This window comes from Bidens hawaiensis, unplaced genomic scaffold (assembly GCF_021521415.1).
Source record: "Bidens hawaiensis isolate Kalapana, Puna unplaced genomic scaffold, B.hawaiensis_p1.1 tig00043540_1, whole genome shotgun sequence".
Lineage (NCBI taxonomy): Eukaryota > Viridiplantae > Streptophyta > Magnoliopsida > Asterales > Asteraceae > Bidens > Bidens hawaiensis.
This window is the reverse complement of record NW_027497728.1, coordinates 21,553-32,138: the sequence shown is the minus strand read 5'-3', so window position 1 is coordinate 32,138 and position 10,586 is coordinate 21,553. Positions and strand designations below refer to the sequence as shown.

General features: G+C 40.5%; 1 pseudogene across 1 annotated transcript; it reads left to right on the top strand.

Annotated features, from left to right (window-relative positions):
• Positions 1-1,362: 1,362 nt before the first annotated feature.
• LOC143594377 (subtilisin-like protease SBT1.7 pseudogene) lies at positions 1,363-10,032 on the top strand (annotated as a pseudogene). The gene is made up of 3 exons (XR_013146327.1): positions 1,363-1,377; positions 2,445-2,984; positions 8,232-10,032. The product of XR_013146327.1 is annotated as a subtilisin-like protease SBT1.7 pseudogene (transcript).
• Positions 10,033-10,586: the final 554 nt, after the last annotated feature.

The window sequence follows — 10,586 nt, the reverse complement described above, 5'->3', positions numbered from 1 at the left end:
CATGAAGTTTGTAGCTCTTTGTATAGCCATTGCCATTTGGTACTTGATATCCAACTTTTCAAGATCCTTTTGATTGATATCTCTCAAATCTCCAGTCTCAAACTGTGGTGGCAATAGATTTCCCTGCAATAATTCTTCATGACATGACAGAAAAGCATGAACTATTGAGACATATGAATCATTCAACAATGGAAGAGCTTCACAGTAACTTGAAGGTTTGCTTGGTTGAGGTTTTGAAGATGTGGAAATCCCTTGAGCTTTTAATGCTTGGGCAACCGCACTGTCGATTGCCTTTTGAAATGAACTTGTACTTGAAGAGTCTGATTAATTGCTGGTTGAGATGAAAGCAATTGGTTGTGAAGGTACACTTGGGGAGTACTTAGGAGTGGTCACAGGATACATATTCTGTTGAGTCTTGCTAATAAAAGAAGTTGGCATTGAGGAAGCAGTACTCACTCCAGCTTGATTCAGAGAACTTAGATGATTATTCATTCTCATTTGCTCATCCATTTCAAATGACTTGATAGTAGAAATCAAATCACTGTTTGTTATGGCATTTAGATTTGTAGTTCTCTTGATTGTGATTGTATTTGTACTCCAACTGTAAGGCAACGAATTCATCAACTTGTGATTGACTTCAGAGTTGGTTATGTTGACACTGGCAGCTCTGACTCTAACCATCAGCTTCTCAAATCTCTTTACCAAATCCAACACAGCTTCACCTTGTCGATGGTTGAACATATTGAACTCTTCCTTCAATAGGGCCTTCTTGTTCTCCCTAATTTCAGCATTGCCTTCAATCTTTTCAACAAGTGCATCCCACAAACCCTTGGCACTTGTGTGTTCACGAAGAGTCTCAGTGATCTCATTTGAAAGACAGATAGTTAAAATGAGATAGGCCTTCTTGTCTTGTGCTAATAAGTCTCTGTCTGCTTGTTCATAGTTTTCAACAGTCTTAAGTTGTTCCCTAGAATCAGTGCGAGTCACAAGAATATGAGGACCTTGTTCAAAACATCTCATTAGGTCAGTTTTAGTTAATGAGATGTAGTTCATGAAACTCCATTTGAAGTCGACAAAGTTGTCATCTAGGGTCATAAACTTAGTAGGCTTCTGAGGGGTTCCCACTTGGTTTTCCAACAGCAGATAACCCTTTAGTAACTCAGAATTTGTGCTCGTCATGGTCTAGGTAGTCACAAACACTTAACAACCCTTAAACAGTTTAAATTTTGAAAACAGTTACCTTTTTCGTGCGAAACACTTTTTAAAGCGAAGCGAAAAAATGGTTCAAGCGAAGCGAAAAGGTTAAGCAAGCGAAGCGAAAAATTTCCAAGCGAAGCGAAACCCCAGGAGATGCGGAAAACTATGCGAAGCGAAAAGGTTTAGTTTCTAGAAGAAATCTTTCTTGGGATTTGTTCCACCTAACTTGTCAGTACTAGGTTAAAGGTTGGTACACTGATTGAGAAGTGAAATTTTTGACTTGTTAAATTCAACACTTTTCACACCCGTAAACACCAACTTTAACACTTTTAAACCCAAAACCTTTGAATCTAAGTCTAGTACACTTGTTGTTCTTCACCATGAACACACTCTAAGACATTTTATGAAGATTTTGGCCGATTGTTTTTGTATTTTTCTTAATTTTTGTGGTTTTTGTGAACTTTCTTGTCAAGAACACTTGTTTTCTTCTACTCAAGATAAAAACCCAAGGTTGTGATCCAACACCCTCAACTAGTGAGCCTACGCTCTGATACCAATTGTAGGTCCCAACGCGGGTGGATCTAACAATAATCTTGGATCAACCGAGCTTGTGCTAGCGGAAATCACACTAAGCCATCTAAGCGGTCTCGGATCTTGAGATGTTATTTTCGGGTAGAGAGAGAATCGAGAGTAAGAGAGTAAGAAAGAGAGTTTGCAAAAAGTTTTCTATTGATCAACTATGAACTCTCACTTCTCATGGCATGCTTCCTATTTATAAGGAAGCATGCATGAGAAGTAAGTCACATCAAGTGCCCAATGGGCTTTACAACGTTATTTCCCTTGGGCCTTTAAATTCAATACTAACAACTAAATCCCAAAACATATAATTACAATACAAAAGACTAAAACAAAATAGGACTAACAATTTGTTACTTAATTAATGGGTTTGAAGTACCTAGTTAAACACTAAAAATCCTAATGGCATCTTTTGATAAGGATAGATATCCTCTTTTTCTAAAAAATAATGTCAAATTTTGTGTCTTTATTGATGATGGCATCTTATTTGGAAAAAAAATACCATTGATGGTGTTCAATATATTAATTAATTAAAAAAATATATCCTATATTTCTCTAAATTGGAGTGTTAGTTACTTTAAATTGCACGCATGTTAGTATTAGCCACACAAACAGGATTACTAGATAAGAATTGATGAGATTTTTTTCCAGTTGCAAATATTTATAAATAGCAATATCACATTCATGATTCGTCACACTTCAAATCAAACCCAAAAATCTTAAAAAAAGTGAATCTTAGAAATGTTGTCCTGATTGCAGTACTATTAGCTACATTTTGCCACCACTACGTTGCTTCCGATCAGAAACACCTTGATCAGAAGACGTACATCGTTCATATGGACAAGTCTGTGATGCCATCCTCATTTTCTAACCACCTGCACTGGTATGGAACCACAATGAGATCGGTGTCCAAGTCCTCCAATATGTTGTATAGCAACAACAAGGTTCTACATGGCCCACCTGGCTCACCATTGACGAAGCAAACCTACTTAAGCAGCAACACTGGATAGTGGCTGTTCATGAAGAGCCAGTATACCAGCTTCAAACAACACGATCGCCCGAGTTTCTTGGAATAGAAAGAAGTGATGTGAAACTTCTGGAGTCCAACTCCGGAAGCGATGTCATCGTTGGAGTGGTGGACAGCGGTATATGGCCCGCAAGTAAGAGCCTAGATGATACCGGGTTTGGGCTGATTCCTAGCAGGTGGAAAGGTAAGTTGAAACGATCTAACTGTATAAAGTTGTATTGATAATTGTAAGACCATCTGTAGTGGTAAAGCCCCCTTTGGCGTTCTGCGACTCATGGCGTCTCAGTTAACGTGGTTTCTTTTTTTTTTTTTTTTTTTTTTTCAAAAATTGGTGTAGTTGTAAAAATCCCTAGCAATCATTACTCAATTATGAACGATTGGTTAGGGTTTTATAGGAAAAAAACGGATTGATCGGAGGATTAAAGCTTATGGCGTTTGTACAAAATGCCGAAACCAAAAACACCACCCAATACGTGTTGGAGTATTAATTCAAATCTGGTACGGGTCATGGGTCAGCTCATTTAAGTTTATGGGTCAGTTACTTTGTTTTATTATTATCCAAAAGAGTCGCCGTCTTCTCCAAGTTATTCAGTTATGCACGTGTGTTTATTTTCATTAGGTTAAAAGTAGCGGTCCTTGTTTTATCTCAATAAAGTCATGTAATCATGGGCACGTAGGTTAGTTCAGTTTTTGATGGCTTTTGAGTCTTTCTTTCAGTTGTAATCTGTTGGCTATTTAAAGCCCCTTGATTAATGAAGTGATAACTTGTGACGGTAACAATATTTGTTAATCGATTGCTCTTGATCCAACATATGGTATCAGAGCCTCGGTTCTGAATCTATTACTTATCACATCGTTCAATCCCTGTCAAGCTTTTCTTACTTCTCTCATGGCAAGCACCAATTCAAACAATCTCTCAACCCCACTTCCAATCTTCAAAGGGGAGGGTTATGAATTCTGGAATATCAGAATGAGAACCCTTCTACTTTCGCATGATCTCTGGGATTATGTGGCAACGGGCTTTAACCAAGAAGATGCTGATAGAACCCGCTTGCGCAACAACAGACAGAAGGATGCTAGGGCTCTTAGCCTGATTCAACAAGCAGTCCATGATGATGTATTCTTAAGATTAGCAGCAGCAACAACAGCAGCAGGCTTGGACTCTATTGAAAACTGAGTACCAAGGAGATTCAAAAGTGAAGACCGTGAAGTTGCAGACTTTACGACGTGAGATCGAGACCATTCAGATGAAGGAAGGTGAAGCCGTGGGTGATTTCTTGTCAAAGGTCATGAAGAATGTTAATCAGAAACGGGCTCTTGGGGAAGATGTGTCGGATCAGACAATTGTAGAGAAAGTTCTAAGAAGTCTCCTACCCAAGTGGGATAATGTGGTGACTGCGATTGAAGAATTAAAAGATCTCACTACGCTGACTTTTGATCAGTTTATGGGATACTTGCAGGCTCATGAAGGACGAGTCAACAGGGGGACAGATGTTGCTGTTGAAGAACAAGCGTTTCAAGCCAGAGAAGAAGAACAACCCGGTAACCGAGGTCGTGGGAGAGGATTTCTACGAGGAAGAGGCAGAGGGTGTGGTAGGTTCTCTAGCAGAGGAAGAGGGGGTGCTCAGTGTTACAATTGTAACAAATTCGGACATGTGAAGTCTGAATGTTGGAGTGAGCCAAGGGCTAACGCTGCGGTAGGGGACCAAGAGGAAGAGGATGAAGATGGCCTTTTGTATATGGCCATAGCAGAAAATGATGAACACAAAGATGATGTTTGGTTTATAGACAGCGGTTGCTCTAATCACATGACAGAGCAACGTGGGCTGTTTAAGGACTTAGATGAGGCAAAGAAGGTAACTGTGAGAATGGGAAATGGAAAAGGAATACAAGTAGAAGGTAAGGGTAACGTGAGTCTAGAAGTTGGCAAGGGAGTGCACAAAACATTGAATGAGGTGCAATATGCACCAGCACTCGGTTATAATCTTATAAGTGTAGGGCAACTTATGAAGGCTGGGTATGCTCTACTGTTTGATGATAGTGCGTGCACTATCACATGGTCCAAGAGTGGAAAGCATGTCCAGCGAATCGATATGGCTGAAAATAACGTATTTCCCTTGCATGTGAAGAAAGAACACAAGCAAAAGGCACTAGCAACTGTGAAAACTAGTGATACTATTCTGTGGCATCAAAGATATGTGCACCTTTATGAGAGAGGGTTAAAGGTGTTGGTTTATAAACAGTTAGTGCAAGGACTACCGAGACTCAATGCAGTGGGTGTGTGTGAAGGGTGCGCCTATGGAAAGCAAACCAGGAAGGCTTTTCCATTAGGTGCATGGCGTGCAACCTAAGTGTTGCAACTGGTACATGCTGATGTGGTTGGACCCATGCAAACAAAGTCACTAGGTGGTAATTCTTACTTTGTGATGTTTACTGATGATTACACTAGAATGTCTTGGGTTTACATTATGGATAAGAAATTTGAAAGTTTTGGGAAGTTCAAAATATTTAAGGCAAAGGTAGAAAATGAAACGGGAAGAAGGGTTGTCACACTTAGAACAGATCGTGGAGGAGAATTCTGTTCTAAGGCATTTATAGGGTTTTGTGACGAACATGGGATACATAGAGAACTTACAGCCCCATACACGCCACAGCAAAACGGGGTAGCCGAGAGAAAGAACCGAACTGTGGTGGATATGGCCACATGCATGCTGAAAGAGAAGAATTTGAGTAAATGTTTCTGGGGTGAAGCAATTGCAACAGCAGCTTATTTGCTGACCATGGCGCCAACAAAAGCAGTCCAAGATAAAACACCGTATGAAGCGTGGTACGGTTACAAGCCATCGGTAAGCCATTTAAAAGTTTTTGGTTGTGTTGCTTATGCTTTAGAACCAGCTCAACTTAGAAAGAAGTTGGATTCTAAGTCTAACAAATGCATATTTTTTGGATATTGCACTAACTCGAAAGCATATAGATTGTATGATGTTGTTGCAAAGAAAATTATAACAAGCAGGGATGTTACGTTTGATGAGAGTGCATAGTGGAAAAGTGAAGATAACGAAGTGATAAAAGGAATAGGGTATGAAGGGGGAAAGTTATTGGTTGAAGAGTATGAGGGTGAAAATGTTGATCAAACCGATGAGCCAATTGGGGACTCATCAGATAGTTCTCTACCAGATCCTTCAAGTCCAACAAGTGGTGGTACTTCTGATGGTAACAGCAACGAAATTCCTACAGGTACACCACTAATCTCTCATACCCATGATGACTCAAGTTCTTCCGATTTAGAAAATAGAACACTGAGAACACGCTCCCTTGATGATGTGTACACTCATACACATGCTATTGAGGAAGATGTGTATGGTTCATGCCAACTTGCATTATCGTTGGTTGTACCAGAATCTCATGTGGATGCCGCCAAGTATGATGAATGGAGAAGGGCTATGGAAGAGGAACTAGAGTCATTGAAGAAGCACAAAACCTGGACTCTTACAGATCTTCCACAAGGAAAGAAAGCAATTGGTCTTAAGTGGGTATTTAAGGTCAAAACAACGGCAGAAGGAGAGATTCACAAGTATAAAGCACGCCTTGTTGCTAAGGGGTATGCTCAACAATATGGGGTAGATTATGAAGACACATTCTCTCCGGTTGCAAGATTTGAAACTATAAGGGCTGTTTTGTCTTTGGCAGCCCAAAAGGGATGGGAAGTTCAACAATTTGATGTGAAGTCGGCCTTTCTGAATGGGCCACTTCAAGAAGAAGTATTTGTGACTCAGCCACCAGGGTATGAAAAGATAAAAGAAGCGGATAAGGTCTACAGGCTTCATAAAGTGTTGTATGGGTTGAAGCAGGCCCCGAGGGCCTGGTATGAAAGAATTGATAAGTATCTGCAACAAAATGAATACAAGAGAAGCACGAGTGAACCCACAGTGTACATCAAGAAGACAAGAACTGGTGAGATTATTATTGTGTGTATGTATGTAGATGAGATTATCTATATGAGCTCATCTGCAGATTTACTAGTTGAGTTTAAAAGTAAGTTGGTGACAGAATTTGAGATGTCTGATCTTAGTGCACTCCATTACTTTCTTGGGTTGGAAGTTAATCAAAAGAGAAATGGAATTTTCCTGTCACAGAAGAAGTATGCTGCAGACTTGCTAAAATGGTTTGGAATGTGGGATTGTACACCTACTTCAATTCCTATGAAAGTAGGTGAAAAGCTAAGTATGAATGATGCCCGTCCACAAGTTGATGCACACAAATTTCGAAGTTTGGTAGGCGGGCTGATATATCTCACACACACCAGACCTGATCTGGCATTTGCTGTGAGTTTAGTCTCAAGGTTTATGCAAAACCCTTCCACATTTCACTTTGGTGCAGCCAAAAAAATCTTAAGGTATGTAGCAGGTACAATTGGATATGGGATTTGGTATGGCAAGACAAAAGAAATACAGTTGGAGGGGTATTCTGATAGCGATTGGGCCGGGTCACTTGATGACCGGAAGAGCATCTTAGCAAATGTATTTACAACAGGAACAGGAGCAATTGCATGGAGTTCAAGGAAGCAGCAGGTGGATTGTCCACAACAGAAGCCGAATACATTGCTGTCAACGCTGCTGCCTGCCAGGCGGTGTGGTTAAGGAAGTTGTTAAAGGATCTTGGTCAAGAACAAATGGAAGCCACCAAGATTTACTGTGATAATGTTTCAGCAGTGTTTCTAACAAAGAATTCAGCTCTGCACAGCCGTAGTAAACACATCGACATCCGCTATCATTATATCAAGGATCTTGTTGAAGGAAAACAGGTGGAGATTAAGTTGTGTTACTCGGAAGAACAGGTTGCAGATGTGATGACCAAGGCTCTAGGAGCGGAACAATTTAACAAGTTGAGGGCAAAGTTGGGAGTAACGACGATTTGAATTAAGAGAGGGTGTTGGAGTATTAATTCAAATCTGGTACGGGTCATGGGTCAGCTCATTTAAGTTTATGGGTCAGTTACTTTGTTTTATTATTATCCAAAAGAGTCGCCGTCTTCTCCAAGTTATTCAGTTATGCACGTGTGTTTATTTTCATTAGGTTAAAAGTAGTGGTCCCTGTTTTATCTCAATAAAGTCATGTAATCATGGTCACGTAGGTTAGTTCAGTTTTTGATGGCTTTTGAGTCTTTCTTTCAGTTGTAATATGTTGGCTTTTTAAAGCCCCTTGATTAATGAAGTGATAACTTGTGACGGCAACAATATTTGTTAATCGATTGCTCTTGATCCAACAATACGCCTAGGGGGTGGTCTTCCCTGGCGTCTTGGGGGTGTTTTAGGTGCACACAACGCCCACTATGTTCGATCTAATTAGGGTTTATAAAAAGAAGGCAATACATTTAATTTATATTTAGATAATACCACCTCAAATATCTCTTTAAAATTATGTCTAATAAGGTAAATGTCAGACCGGTAAAGGATTCGAAGAGTCATTTTGTAATCGAAAGTTGATCGGTGTTAGGTATTTCTTGCAATCATATGAAGTGTCCCTTAACGGGACACTTGAAGAGAATGCGGAGTCAAGGTCTCCTGTGGACGATGGTGGGCATGGAACACACTGCGCGACTACAGCAGTTGGTTCAGTAGTCACCAACGCTAGTCTCTTTGGTTATGCAAAAGGAACCGCACGTGGGATGGCTCCACATGCGAGGTTAGCGGTTTATAAGGCATGTGGGCGCCGAACATGCGCAACCTGTGACGTCCTCGCTGCAATAGAGATGGCGATTATTGATGGTGTCGATATATTATCACTCTCAGTTGGCCCCATCGGCCAGGTTCCAGACTATGTCATAGATCCTTTTGCTATCGGAGCATTTAGGGCGGCAACCCATGGGATATTCGTATCATTCGCAGCAGGAAATGGCGGGCCAAGTCCGTCAACTGTAGTAAACGTCGCCCCATGGGTGGTGACGGTTGGAGCAGCAAGTCTGGACCGTGATTTTCCTGCTTATATTACTCTTGGAAATGGGAAGAAAATATCCGGGGTATCATTATACAAAAGTGAGGAATCATTAACCGGTTCCCTGGTGCCATTGGTCTTTGCTGGTAGTGTCAGTAACATAACAAATAGTAATGTATGTCTTCCAGGCACCTTGCCACCAGGAAGTGTTCCTGGAAAAATTGTGGTATGTGAGATGGATATGTATTCAGGCGTGAAAAAGGGTATGGTGGTAAAGGAAGCCGGTGGTGCAGGAATGATCCTCGCAAGCACCGTTTACCGCTTAAAAGAGCTAGAAGTCGAACTCCACGTCTTACCAACTGTGGTCGTAAATAAAATCGCTCACGATGCGATCAAGAAGTATATAGACTCGAATCATAACTCAAAGGCAAAAGTTACATTTCAAGGAACTAAATTAGGCGTCCAACCATCCCCCATAGTCGCACAATTCAGTTCCAGGGGTCCAAATCCATTAACACCGTATCTGCTCAAACCTGATGTCATAGCACCAGGAGCGAATATTCTTGCTGGTTGGACCGGTAGAAGCAGTCCTAGTGGCATATCAGGTGATTCTCGACGCGTGGAGTTTAATACCCAATATGGAACATCAATGTCCTGCCCACACGTAAAGTGGGTTAGCAGTACTGCTCAAAATAGCGCACCCGGACTGGAGTCCAGCGGCTATGCAATTTGCCCTTATGACCACTGCATATAACACTTACAAAAATGGCAAAGAGCTGCTGGACGTTGCAACCGGGAAGCCAGCAACCCCCTTTGATCTAGGTGCAGGACATGTTGACCCGGTTTCCGCCCTTGATCCCGGTCTTGTTTATAATGCCTCCATGGAGGACTACCTAGGCTTCTTTTGTGCTTTGAACTACAGTTCTAACTTTATCAAGGTATTTGATGGAAGTTTTAAATGTGTAGACGGAAAGAAGTACAGCGTGGAAGATCTTAACTACCCCTCTTTTGCGGTTCCGTTTTCGGCAGCTTCGGGGCAAACCGTGGTTACGTACATGAGGACTCTTAACTAATGTAGGCCCTCCCGCAACGTACAAGGTTTCGGCATCGTCAAAGACGGATTCTGTGCAGATCAAAGTTGAGCCAGAAGAGCTTACCTTTACCAAGAAAAATGAAAAGAAGATGTATAGTGTGACATTCATTGCTGGCTCCTTGCCTCCGAGAACTACGAGCTATGCTCGTCTAGCTTGGTCTGCTGGAAAATATGTTGTTAGTAGTCTTGCTTTTAGCTGGGATTGACTATTAACCAAATAAACAAAATAAGTAATGGTGATCCATATGGTAAGTAATATAGTAATAAACAAAAGAATAATGCGATCCATACAGTAAGTAATATTGTAGTGAACGAAATAAATAATGCGATCAATAAGGTAAGGAATACTGTAATAACTAATGTATTGTTTTCTTTTTCATTGTATCAGTTTGTCAAGTTTTACATAGCTCTTCAAAATCCTTATGTACGTGAGTAGCAATGTCCGATTTTCCACTTGTTCGTGCTTAGCATTGACTATGATAAAGAATATGAATATGCTTGTTACTAGCTGTTAGCCCCTTTAGGCCCTTGTTTTTAATCGGTGTGCTTTATATTTTCTATAATGATTTGTTTTATGTTTTAACAGAATTTTGTTTTGATTTAATACGTACATATTAGTTTGTTATGTTCATTAAAATTTTTTGACGTTTGGGTTCTTTTAATTGAGATGGGTATATTTATAGTTGCAGAGTGAGTCTAGTCGAATAATGAACACCGCATAATAGATAGTATACAAAAAGTAAAACATAAAATCAATATA